Raw genomic sequence first — 14,189 nt, forward strand, 5'->3', positions numbered from 1 at the left:
ATGTGTTAAGTACAGAGTGCAGAGTTCAGGGGTGTGCTGTGTACAGAGTGCAGAGTTCAGGGGTGTGCTGTGTACATACAGAGTGCAGAGTTCAGGGGTGTTCTGTGTACAGAGTGCAAGGTTGAGGACTGTGCTACATGCAGAATGCAGGGTTCAGCTTTCTTCCACAGGCTGTCCACTTCTCACTTCCACCCCCTCCTCAGCTCTGACCTCGACACCGCACTACATCCCCCCCCCCCAATCTCTGCACACATTTCCCTCCACACCCTTCCCTCTCCCTAAAATATTCCTTGCATCTCACCTACCTGGTCAGGCTCTAGTACCTTCCGGCACTGTCTGTAGATGGATCCGCATCTCTCTCTCACTTGAAGGGAGATCATTGGTTGACATCTGTGTATTAGCAGGGTATTAAAATCATGGCTGGAAGCTTCTTGTATACAGCAGAATACTTTACTGTCATGGAGAAACAAGAACATGTCTTTATCATAATGGATCAGGAAGAGAACACAATTGAGTGCATTGAGCATAGATAGACAATACATCCTGTTATATCATAGAATATAAGAACTATACACTATAATACCACAGCGCCACCTGCTACATAGATTTCTTTTCAATTTTTTATTTAGCATAATAAAAATGTTACATGCAAAACACCGGGTGGGTAATACATACCGGTAGCAATAAATTCACAGTGATTCAGTCAAGGATATCAGCGCCATCATTCTGTTAGCATATTTTCCTGAATCTCAAACATACCCCCGTATAGTATTAACACTTTTTTTTTTTTTTTTTTTCAATTTATTAATGACACCAAAACAGCAAACAACCCCCCCCCCCCTTACAACTAACAATTCAAGTCCCAACAATGCCTTTAGGGAGAAGAGGTGGCACGTCCCCTCCCACTCCCAAAAGGGTAAACTCCTCCCCCTCTTCCCACCTCAGGCATCCCACCATTGAAATTCAGACCATGCATAGTGGGATAGAGTGTGAGCACCCTAATCCCCCCCAATCTCCATACTTTCAGCGTAGTGCACACGTACTCTCATCTTCCAGTGTAACCACTCCAGCTGGCTCTTGCTCTTAACTTTGTTCTCTGCTTTGAGCCCCATCCTCTTCCATTGTATTCTTTGAGTCAACCCACCTAAACCATACCTTCCTGAACTTCTTGGGAGCCCCCCTGGCTTCATACGTCATCCGATACAAAAGCACATCAGCATTCACTATCTTTACCCACATCACTAATGTCAGTTGTTCATCATAAATCCATCTCCGAGAGTTTTCGCACTTCAAAGAATAGAAGCCTGAGGAACAACTTTGCATGTACATTTACCTAATCTTGGTCAAAGGCACCCAGGAGGCAACATAAGGGAGAACATATGTTAGGAAGGGCAAAGTTATCAGAGATTAATTCAGTCACCCTGAACCACAGGGGACATATCCTAAGGCATTACCAGACCATGTGAATAAAAGTTCCCTCTGCCCCCTTACATTTGTGACACTCTGCAGGGTCTCTTTTGTGCATTTGAAACAATCTGGCCGATGTGTAGTACATCTGGTGGAGGTATCCAAGCTGGATCATTCTATCCGTGGAGGATATAACAGAGACAAGATATGTATCCAGAATCTCCTGCCACAGCTCCTCAGACAACTCCGGTACAACGGCCACCCAGCAAGACCTAGTCCTGGCAATCAATTCAGGGTTCCCAGGGCCCATTTCCATATAGTATCTGGAAATGTGTTTGGTTGTATCAGGATCCACCTGCTGCATAGATAGGTATAATGCATACAGTATTGTCAGTTTATTAACAACTTTACATGTTGTTGTTCTTTCAACACCCCTTCTCAACAGCATGTGCTTTGTCAAATTATATTCAGCTCCTTCTGGAAATAACTATGACGTTCCTTCAAAAAAGGCTTGGCGAGTGCATCGGCAGTCATCTCCTCTGAGGGGCAGTATTGAATATCAATTACACCTTGCTCTTTATTGTCCCTCAGTAGGTGATACTTGATGTCAATGTGTTTGGTCCTAGGATTGATCCTTTCTGATTGTGTAAGCTTTATACATCCCTGGTTGTCTTCAAAAATGGGAAATGGTTTTTACATGTCTATCCAAATGTCCACAAAAAGTTGACAAATCCATCACTTCTTGACATGCGTATGCTGCTGCAATGTATACTGCTTCAGTTGAAGATAGAGCGACAGTTGCTTGCTTTCGACTAGACCAACTTATGGTTCCTTCCCAATACTGGAAGATGAATCCACTTGTGGATTTGCGGTCTGTACAGTCCCAGCCCCAATCAACATCCACTAATCTGACCAGTTTTGGATGTGATGTTGCTGGTAACCGTAACTTCATCTGAATTGTTCTTTTGAGGTATTGCATCACTCTTTTTATTGTGTTCCAGTCAAGCTGACAGGGAGCTGATATTTTCCTGCATAGTATGCCCACTGCTGTGGCTATATCTGGTCTTGTCACAGTGACAACATTTACCAGCTTACCGATTGTTCTGCGATACATGTCATTGTTGGGTAGCAAGTTTTCTGCTTCATTGCTCTTTTGATAGCCTGGTTCCATAGGAGTTTTCACTTCATTTGCATCTTGCATATGGAATTGTTCCAAGATTTCTGAGATTTTCTGAGATTGGTTGAGAAGATAACTTCCATCTTCTTCTCTTTCTATTTGGATTCCCAAATAGTAGCTAATTTCCCAAGTTCTTTGATTTCAAAATGTTCTTTCAGCTTGTGAACTATCTGATCGTAATCCCATTCTTGTTAAAAACAAGTTATAATGTCATCAACATAGATAAGGATGTACAGTATATCCATCTGTCTCCTTGATTCCTGGAATAGCGACAGGGGTTTGCTTTACTTCTTGAGAATCCCTCTCTGGTAAGTACTGTTCACTTTCTCATTTTACATCCTTGCAGATTGTTTAAGACCGTATATGCTCTTCTGAAATTTACACACAAGGTTGTCTCCTTGTTCAAACCCTGGTGGTTGCTCCATGTAGAGTTATTCATTATTGTCTCCATATAGGAAAGCAGTTTTAACATCTAGGTGTTTGACTTACATGCCCTTCCCAGCTACAATGCTAAGAAGTGCTCTGATGGTGGAGTGTTTTACGACGGGAGCGAATGTTTCATCACAACCTTCACCTAATTTCTGGGAGTAACCCTTGGCAACTAGTCTGGCTTTGTATTTGTGTATATACCCTTCTGCATCTGACCTTACTTTGAAAGTCCACTTACTTCCTATAGTTTTGCTGTTTGGAGGGACCTATGTAAGTGTCCAGGTTTTATTTTCTTGAAGTGACTTTAATTCTTCTTCTGCTGCCTCTCTCCATTTATTGGCTTCACGTTTTGGCAGTTTTTCTATGTCTTCCCAGGATTTGGGTTCAAGTATGCTGTGTGTTTTGACAGTGTATGACAACTTGCGGGATGGTATCCTCTTGGTAGTTCGAGTGGATCTTCTGAATTCAGGCAGTTCAGCAGGATCTGGTGGGGAACTTGATTTAGGCATTGTGAATTCCACCTCTTTCAGGGATCGGTGTTTCTGATGATGGACTCTCATCAAAATTAACACTACAGCTTATTGTCACTTTGTCAGTCTTTGGGTGTAGGATTCTGTAACCTTTAGTTTACTTGCTGTAGACTAACTAGAATGCCCTCTAAGGCTCTGTTCTACAGTTTGGATTGCTTTTCACTTGGAATATAGGCATATGCTTTACATCCAAACACTCTGATGTGCCCTATGCTAGGCTTTGATACATGCCATATGTTGAATGGGGTACTTTTGATAGCTCTTGAGGGTAGTCTGTTCTGTAGGTAGGTTTCTGTCATGACTGCTTCTCCCCAGTACTTGTGAGGTAGGTTGGCATCCGACAACATGCACCTGGCCATTTCTATAAGAGTGCGATTTTTCCTTTCTGCTACACCATTTTTTTCAGCAGTGTATGGTGCAGTTGTTTGGTGTACTATTCTTTGTCTCTTCAGGTATGAGGCCACTTCTTTGCTTTTGTATTCTCCCCCATTGTCTGTGCATATTATGCCTGGCTTGCGTTGGAATTTGTTACTAGACATGGCAACAAACTCTTGAAGTTTCTCTGATGTTTCATCAGATAAGTAGTTGTGTACCTGGAATAATCATCAATGAAAGTCAGTAGATATCTGTTCCCGCCTGATGTGGGAGTTTTCATTGGATTGCATACGTTGCTGTGTATAAGCTGCAAGGGGTGGGTAGGTTTCAGTGAGATGCCTGTGGAAGGTGAGCACGTGTGGCTTTTGCTTCAATAAAGCATTTGCATTTCATGTGCACTTTGCAAGGCTCTATTGTTAAATCTTCTGATAACCCTCTCTTTATAATGTCCTGTATAGCTTCTGGACTTCTGTGCCCCAGTCGCCTGTGCCATAAGTGAATACATTTGCTGTGTAGGTCATTAGAGACTATATTGACTTGCTGGTCTGTGGTGATGAGCCTGTATAGGTAATCATCCAGTTTTCCTTTTGCGAGGAATTGCTTATTGTGAATTGTGCATTCATCGCCCCGGAACTTAAAGTGGTTGTATACCAGCAAAAAAACAAAACAAAACTGTAAGGCAAAGGCATAATGAGCAAGTATGCACCGCATCCTTTTTTAAGCGAAAACAGGCTCTGCTTTCTTGTGCCTTTATACATCTTAAGAGCTTTATCATCATGGTACCTATTTTCTTTACTTCTGTCATATTCATCAATTCATTTCCCTTTGACACACCTAGTGTCAGCTGCTGCTTGGGTCTGGTTTCTAAAGCATTAATGAGAGCATTATATGTTTCTGGAAGGCTGCAGAGGAGAAGGGCAACAGTATGGTTATCTTTGTTGTCCTCTCTGATGGTGCGTAGCTGCTCTATGATCTTTAGCATAGCATTCACATGGTCACACATTTGCTGGCCTTCTTGTAGTCTCATCTTGTAAAACTTTCGTAGCAAAACTGTTTGCTGTTTAGACTTGAACGCTCATGCAGTTTTTGTAATAAAGTCTGGTGAGAAACACTTCCAGTTTAAACTTCCACAGCTGGTAATTGGCATTAAATTGCTTTGCAATTGCAAACTTCACATCTGAACCGCTTGCATGTTTCAGTAGCTTTTTTTACAGTATTCACTGACTTGCTGTACTCACTGAGTATTCTTTTCAGTGCCTCTGGGTGCTGCTGGCTACCTGGGACCCATAACCTATTAGCAGGGTATTGAAATCATGTCTGGAATCTTCTTGTATACAGCAGAATACTTTTATCATTATGGAACAGGAAGAGAACACAAACAAGTGCACTGAGCATAGCTAGACAATACATCCTGTTATATCATAGAATACAAGAACTGTACACAATAATATCACAGCACCACCTGCTGCAAAGATAGGTATAATGCGTACAGTATTGTCAGTTTATTAACTTTACATTACATGTTGTTCTTTCAACACTGTGCACCCAGGCACAGATGGGGATCACAGTGCAGTAAGGGGGCCATGCAGTGCCCACGTCATGTGCTGTGCAGTGCCCACGTCATGTGCTGTGCAGTGCCCACCTGTTGTGCTGTGCCTTACAGTGCCAACCATGTAATGTGCTGTATCCATGTATCCACCATGTAATGTGATTTGCGCCCCCCCTCCCATTTGTAACATACTCTGCTGTGCCACCCATGTAGGCAGGGATCTATGAGAGCAGCCAAGAGGAAAGCTGTTCTGGTAAACACAGAAAGTTTGTGTTTTAATGAGTGACAGTGGTATGCGGAGGGCGAGAGTCCTCCGGCTAAAAAAAAAAAAAATCTCTGGGTGCTAGAGCAACATAAAATGGCTTGGCAGGCCACATTTTGGCAACGGGCCTTGCGTTCGACACATAGTCTAAAATAACTGCTTGTATTGCTGAAAACAGCTAAAATCTTTGCTCCATCGTCATCCTACACTGAAAAAATGGCAAGACTGGATTGCTTATGTATGATCTTAAGGTAGCTTAGCTCTAAGAAAGGGATGTGCCCCCAAAACGTGTCAGTTTTTACCCCTTGATGTGATACAGCACATATGTCCGCACTATTCTACATTGTATGGTTTTATGGCTCATTGAGAGTTGCTACTTTTTTTCTATCGCATTAGCCCATCTGAGGAGGACAGCATCCGCCTAGTCTTGGAATACTGATGTCCTTGTTGCTCTTTACCATAGCAGACCTCTTAGTGCTAGAAGTGACTGCTTTTTCTTGTATGACCTTACATTAAACACAGTTACATAGTTAATCTGGTTGAAAAAAAAAAAAAGACACAGGTCCACCCAGTTCAACCAATAAAAGCACTAAAGGGGAAATAAAAACCTTTTTAATTTGGTCTTTATACGGTATATACACACATACACCATCATTATATTAGATGTTAATACTGAACGGCAAGAAAAGCAAATATTGTCTAAATACAAGAGTCATGTGTAATTTTTACTTAAAACAGAGTTCCACCCAAAAGTGGAACTTCCGCTTTAAGGGCTCCTGACATGCCATATTTAGGAAGGCCTTTTTTGGGGGGGGAGGTTCCTAGTTCTGACGGGTACCCAGCTCCCACTCGTGACGCCACGAGCGAAAGTTCTCCTCCCTGCAATCTTCTGGGACACGTCACAGGTCCCAGAAGATTGCCTGGCCATTCAGGATGCACAGTGCCCACCCGGCTGTGAAGCCAAAAGTGGTCACCGAGACGGGTACCCAAACTTGCAATGCCGGCGCCGTGGAGAGAAGGAGAGAAGCGAGGCTTCGGGAGGCCGCATCGCTGGACTGTGGGACAGGCGAGTGTGTGTTTATTAAAACATAGAAATGGCTGGAACTCCGCTTTAAATCTTAGTGTGATTTGCTTATTTCTTCCAGATCTGTACAATAATCCAGTGTAAAAACTTTACCTCTGTGCAGGAGTCTCCTGTAATAAAGACCGGTCACTGGTTTTCTCTCTCCTTGTGCAGGGTAACCAGTCTAGTATCCATCCTCTCCTGTAGTTTTCTACAGGCAATCTGTAGTAGGAAGATCTGCTGGTCACTTTCACAACTCTGCTCTTCACAGGCTATGTACAGCACAGTGATGATGTTACTTTTACTAGGCAATATCTGAGTTTGCAGAGGCACACAAAAGGGTTGATTTACTAAGGCTCGGTTCACATATATGCGAATCGGATGTGTTTAAAACCACATCCAATTCACATGACATGTAAACTGGCAGCCTTCTCCATGGAGCTGGGTTCACATATGTGCAGGCCATCTGTGGTCAGTTTTTAAAAAGAGTCCTGTGTGTTTTTCCCTCCGGTTCAGGTGCTATTTAAGTAAAAAAATTTGCACCTGAACCAGTGAACAAAACTACAATGGACTCCTTTAAAATAAATATATATATACAAGAAAACCAGGGCTGGACAAATGCGAGCCTAAAACCTGGTACACGCAATGAGATTAGCATAAAAAAAAGTCAGTCTTCTCTTCATTTTTGATGTGTTACTCGATTTATGAAAATTCTCGTATGACAAAATGCAACTTCGGAAGCGATGTGTTGAAACGTTTTGTAATGTATTCTTTCGTTTTCAAGGATGTGTAGTCTTGCTCTTACGATTTTTTTTTTTTTTTTGGACGAAAACTGTGCCAATTAAATAAGCAAATGTGTTCACTTCCGATACAAATTTTCTAGTCTGCACCTTCAGGTTTCGTCACCTTGACAAGTCAGAACCAGCTACCGAAAGCACTTTACTAATGATCAGATAATCGGCCGATTGTTCGTTGTACGAAATGTTCTTCTGATTTTCTTCTCGTGTGTACGGGCCATCAGCCTGGGTTCACACTCTTGCAATGTGTGAATCAGCGCGATTCTAGTGCTGGTTCCCGCATGGCATCTCCCCCCGCAGCCAGTTCACACTTCCCACTGCGGGTTTCAATACAAAGTTATTGAAACCCGCAGATCAGTTCACAGATAGCAGTGTGAACTGTGGATTTGGACAGGAATGTGGGAACACCCATGTGAAAAAAAAAAACCAAAAGTCCCTGCACCTTTTTTTGTGCGATTCCAATACAAGTTCAGCCATACAACTGTATGGCTAAATTTGCATTGCACAGACATCGTATGTGATCCTCACCAGCAATGTGGTGTGAATCACATGCAATGTCTGTGTTCGCATATGTGTGAACCCAGGCTAAGACCCCATACACACTATTAGATTTTCTTCATATTTATCAAAACCATGTAGTGCAAGGGCCTGCCTGATTGCATACAAATTGAAACACTTAAAGTGGTTGTAAACCCTTACAGACCACTTTTCACTACAGGTAAGCCTATAATAAGCCTTACCTGTAGATACTGTGGCTATCCCCTGTATCGGCATGTGTCTACCTCATTGGCACATGCGCACTGAACCAACGGCTCGTTCGTGCCATTGCTTCAGCTGATGTGCCGTTACCGGCGGCTCTCATGCGTGGGAGTGACGTCATTCCGGCTCTGGACAATCACAGCACCGCAGCCTGGGATCACCAGAAATAACTCCGAGACATGTCGCTGGGCAGAGCAGTGTGTCGAGACCACTGCAGCGGCTTTGATCTAAGGTGAGTATTTCATTATGCCTTTGTATTGCAGGTTTTTTTTTTTTTTTACGTGGGTTTACAACCACCACTTTAAGGTTTGACCTCATGTAATATAGTTTTGGTAAATCTGAAGAAAAAATCTACAGAAAATCCAATAGCATGTATGGGGCTTAACCACTTGCTTACTGGGCACCTAAACCCCCCCTCCTGGCCAGACTAATTTTCAGCTTTTAGCGCTGTCACTCTTTGCGCGGTCATACAACACTGTACCCAAATGAAATTTTTAACATTTTTTTCCCCACAAATAGAGCTTTCTTTTGGTGGTATTTGATCACCTCTGGGTTTTTTCTTTTTTGTTAAATTTTTTTTTAAAAAAGACCGCATTTAAAAAAAACAAAACCGTTTTATATTTTGTTAATAAATTTTACAAACAGGTAATTTTTCTTCTTCATTGATGTATGCTGATGAGGCTGCACCGATAGGCAGCACTGCCAGGTGGCACTGATTGGCACCACTGGTGGGCATTGATGGGTGGCAGTGGTGGGCACTGATTCATGGCACTAAGGGCACTGGCAGTTGGCACAGATGAGGCGGCTTCGCCTTTCTCTTCAGGACTGATGTCCCGTGCTCAGAAGCCGGTGATCGGCTTCTCATTGACTTGGCGATAATGGTGGGCAGGGAGCGTGCAAAGGGGAAGATGTCTATTGACAGCCCGGCAAAGTAGGTCTGCGCTGTAGCCGTCATTCGGCTATAGCGTGGATCTGAAGGAGTTAAAAGTGGAGTGTGCAAAAATAATGCAGCTCTACATAGAAATCAGATTCCAGTTTTTTTTTTGTCAAAGCTTAATTGAACAAGCTGAAGTTAGCAGCTGATTGGCTAGCATGCACAGCTGAACCATATTTTGCACGCTCCAGTTTTTAGTAAGTCAATGCCAAAGTGCATTTAAGCGCGCTGTCACACTGAAAGCGCCGCTCGTTTTAGCTGCGCTTTTCGGCCGCTAGCAGGGTGCTTTTAACCCCCCAAAATAAAAGTTAAAAACCTCACGTTTTGCCGTGCTTTCAAAGTGCTTTTCAGGCACTGGCCATTCATTCCAATGGGCAGAGCATTTTGGGAGCGCTAAATACAGCGCTTCCGAACTGCCCCAAAGATGCTGCTTGCAGGACTTTTCATGAAGTTCCACCGCCCGAGTGTGAAAAGTCACACTGGAATGAATGTGAGGCGGTTTTCAGGCGCTTAGCAGAGGCTATTTCCAAAGCGCCCCAGTGTGAAAGGGGTCTATATCCTTTGTTGCTATTGAGGAAATAGCTTTAGAGCCCTTTCACACTGAGGCGCTTGAAGACTGCTCATAAAAACACAGAACGATTTTGGAGGTGTTAGCGGTACGCTTTTTTTGAAGGTCGCGTGACTCAAAAGCTGCTTCAAGGACCATTTTGGAGGCGCTTCCTATTCATTTCAATGGAGGGGTGCATTTGAGGCGCTTTTTTTAATGCTCCAAAGATACTGCTTGCAGGAATTTTTTCACCTCCCCACCAGCGCACTGCCCCAGTGTGAAAGCGTTCATTGATTTTAATGGAAATAGGTTTTCGTGAGCTTTTCAGTCGCTTTTTTTTTTTTGCGCCAAAGCTCCTCAGTATGAAAGGGCTCTGAATTTATATTTTCATGAAAGTTTTTTTGTACCTGGAGTTGAGCTTTAAAAAGGTAATTGGTGTACCTTTATTCTATGCACATTATGGCATCCTGTGTCAGAACATCAGTATTTGCATATGTGCATACTTTCTGATGAGAGGGTTTCTTTTTTTCCCCCCATTTTAGTCTGTTTACCGCCATCATTTTTTTTTACAATTAAGATGATTTTCTCTTTCTTGCCACCATATAAACAGATCGAGGACAGGTTTTTACAAAGTCATTGCTTGTTCCAGTAATTTGCCCAGTGCCTCTCCCAGAGGTCTACAGAAGCAATCAACTTGTTACATAGAATACATTTCTAACAATGTCTCCTTTTTTTTTAATTGGGAAATCCAGCTTTATTAAACTTAAATTCACAGGTATATAACAAGCATTTGCCATGTACAGAGGTTAGAGAATAGCTTTACATCTTGCACATTGAAAATTTTAACATACCATTTCTTATTAGTTTGACAATTGCGAGAGAGCCGCTGGTAAGCCTGGTGCCATTTTCTTAATCCGCGCTCAATTATATTTCTTTTATTTTGCAGCCTTTGCATCCCCCCCTCCCCCTCCCCCAAACACAGTATACTGTTTTATATATATTGGTGTGAAGCCTCTAAGTACAGGTCTTGCCGTCTTCCAGCCATCTATCCCATACTTTCGAGTACTTTTGAGTGCATCCTCTATGTGTGTATATCAACTTTTTGTACGGTAGTGTATTGTTTATATCTCTTTTCCAGGACGACACTGTAGGGGGCAGAGTCTGCATCCAGGTTTTAGCTATGACTTTTCTGGCTGCAAACAGGGTTTCATAGATAAAGGTAGCATGGAACTTATCTATATCTGCATCGGGTAATAGCCCCAGCACACATAGTCTTGGGTCCAGTGCCACAGGGGAGCCCATTTTATCATGTAAGAATTTTATCACTTGCTCCCAATATATTTGTAGACATGGGCATTCCCAAATCAAGTGGTAATAGGTACACGGCCCGTATGTGCACATGGGGCATGTCGAGCCCCGTGACGGCTGGTATTTAGCTATCCTTTCGGGAGTCAAGTATGCTTGGTGGACAATATATAGTTGTGTCAATCTGTCTGAGAGTTTGGGTGATGCTTGTTTAACATTATCTAGTATTTCGTCCCAGTCGGAGTCACTGATATCTCCCACATTCCTTTCCCAACCCGATTTAGCCTTTTGAATTACTGTATCTACTCTGGGAAGTCGGATAGTATAATACAAGTTTGAGATCAGTTTTTGGGGTTCAGGACCCATAATTATTTCTAATACTTGAGGGTGAGAAATAGCGTTAGCGACATCCCTAAGTTGGAGGCGCAGAGCATGGCGAAGCTGCAAGTATTTGAATAACAGATGGTGCGGTATCGAGTATTCATCTTTGAGGGATTGAAAAGTCTTGAGCTGTGTATCAGTCAAGACCTGGTGAAGGTATATTATTCCATATCTAGCCCATATGTGCGGATCTGGGAGATTTTTGAGTTCTGGCAAGTGGTTATTGAGCCAAAGGGGGGTGTGGGAGTGTATATGTCCCAGTTTAAGCCTCTTCAAGGCTGCATCCCATATTTTTTGGTGATGTGTTAGCATGCCCTCATTATATCGGGGGAGTCTTTTACCCGTTAGTCCCCCTCGAAAAATAGCTTGTAGGGGGGATGATAGAGGACTTTTGGGGTGATCACATATTAACATTTTGTATCGCTGCATTTCATTCTTGTTGAAGTAATACATGTGAGATAATTGGGCGGCTATGTAGTATTCCTGTAGGTCAGGCAATGCCATCCCTCCCATGGCAGTGGGGTTTTTAAGAATATGCCAGGACAGTTTATGTCTTCCGTGTCCCCATACGAATGAGTTAAGGATGGCCTCCATCTTTTTAAAGAACTTGAGGGGGATGTATAATGGTGCGTGCCAGACCATGTATAAAATTTTTGGCAATAAGATCATTTTGATGATGTTTATTCGACCCGTTACCCCTAAGGGTAATCTGGACCAGGCCTGCGTTTTGGTTTTTATCAGTTGGATCAGTGGCTCTACATTGTTTGTAATGTAGTCTCCCAACTCCCGCGTGACCTTCACCCCGAGATATTTAATAGTATTTACTCTGGCTAGGGGCAGTTCTGGGCAAGTGATCGGAGGAGGGAAGTGGTCTATGGGGAGAATTTGGGATTTATCCCAATTTATGCGCAGTCCTGAGAATCTTCCCATTTGTTCTATAATCCTCAGCGCTGTTTGCAGCGATGGGCCCTGGTCTGCCAAGTATAGGATAGTGTCGTCCGCGTATAATCCTATTTTTTCGGTGTAATTGTCAACGCGTAGGCCCTCTATTTCTGTTTCCGCTCGTATGGCAATTGCCAATGGCTCTGCCGCCAAGGCGTATAGAAGAGGAGAGAGGGGGCACCCCTGTCGTGTGCCCCTCTCCAGGGGGAATTGTTCTGATAGCCAGCCGTTTACGAATACTCTAGCTTTTGGTGTTTGGTATAGGATCTGTACCCATTTAATAAAATTTTGCCCGAATCCGAATTCCCTTAAACACTCCCATAAAAATTGCCATTCTACCGAGTCGAAGGCCTTGGCAGTGTCCAAGGCCACCACCACTCTAGTTCCGCGATTGTCATGTCGTGCTTGAATATTCATGAATAACCTCCTAACATTCATGGCCGTATTTTTCCCTGGCATGAAGCCCGTTTGATCAGGGTGTATTAGCGATAGAATGACCTTGTTAAGGCGCGATGCGAGTATTTTGGCTAAAATTTTAATGTCCCCCTGCAAAAGAGATATGGGTCGGTACGATTCTGGATACCGGGGGTCTTTTCCTGCTTTGGGTAGTACTATTATTTGTGCTTCTTGCATAGAGGAGGGGAGTATACCTTTGTCGAAGATGTTCTGATATAGCTGTTTAAGTTTTGGAATCATTACCTCCGAGAAGGTGTCATAAAATTCTAGGGGCAGGCCGTCCAGTCCCGGTGCCTTTGATTTGGACAGTTGGGATATGGCTTCTGTGATGTCATCTTGTGTTATAGGGGCTTCAAGCATCTCAATTTGTTCTAGATTAAGTTTGGGAAACTGTATTGTACGTAGAAAATTTTGTATGTCTTGTTGAGAGTGTGTGCTCTGCGATTTATACAAATCGCCATAGAATACCTGAAAACTGGCCGCTACTTGAGGGGGATCAGTAACCATATCTCCCTGAGGTGTAACCAGAGACACCACCACCGGTGGTTTGTCATTCAAATGCGCTAGGTACGCTAAAAGCTTTCCTGCCCGTTCACCATGCTCAAACACTCGTTGTTTGCAAAAGAATACTTGTTGTCTGGCTTTCTCTATATGTATCTGGTTCACCACCCTGGTTTGTAAGTTTACTTTTTGAAGATTGTCAGAGTTAGGGTCTGTAGCATATAAATTTTCTAGCTCTGTAAGTTTGTCAGTCGTCATCTGTAATATAATTTTGGATGATGATTTGAATCTATTTATGTGGGATGAAAGCACCCTGCGTGCTTGAACTTTGAATGCGTCCCATTCCATTCCTGGTGTGTCTACTTTGCACGTATTGTGCAGAATATATTGCAACTCTTTCGTGATGGTCTCCAGCCCTGGTATGACCGTGAGCCAGAATGGATTAAGTCGCCAAACAGGAGTGGGAGCCGCCTTTAACAAGGAGACTGTTATCCAGCACGGCGAGTGATCCGAAAGGGCTCTGGGTGCAATACCTGAACCAGTGACTTTGGGAAGCAGGGTATTTGTCACCAACACAAAATCTATCTGTGACATCGTATGGTGGCTAGCAGAGTGACATGTGTATGCCCTTGTGGACGGGTTCCGCCACCTCCATACATCCGTCAGGGCAAATTCTGTCAACAAGCGACACAATCTGGTGTGTTGTAATGAGCTGCTGGGGGCTCCCCTCTGATCTGGTTTATCCAGTGCAGGATTCATGGTCATGTTGAAGTCC

At 43.2% G+C, this 14,189-nt stretch overlaps 1 long non-coding RNA gene across 2 annotated transcripts in view; it reads right to left on the bottom strand.

Moving 5' to 3' along the window:
* LOC141108099 (uncharacterized) overlaps nt 1–5,298 on the bottom strand; it is a 7,631-nt gene extending 2,333 nt beyond the window's left edge. The window contains exons 1-2 of one of the 2 annotated variants that reach the window (XR_012236006.1): nt 5,157–5,298; nt 306–453 (exon numbers count right to left, since the gene is read on the bottom strand). This is a non-coding gene — a long non-coding RNA (uncharacterized lncRNA). Of the gene's footprint in view, nt 1–305; nt 454–1,491 lie in introns of both variants that reach the window. The other variant, XR_012236007.1, reaches the window with a different exon arrangement.
* Between the last annotated feature and the right edge of the window lie 8,891 nt (nt 5,299–14,189).

This window comes from Aquarana catesbeiana, linkage group LG09, assembly GCF_042186555.1.
Source record: "Aquarana catesbeiana isolate 2022-GZ linkage group LG09, ASM4218655v1, whole genome shotgun sequence".
Classification (NCBI taxonomy): domain Eukaryota; kingdom Metazoa; phylum Chordata; class Amphibia; order Anura; family Ranidae; genus Aquarana; species Aquarana catesbeiana.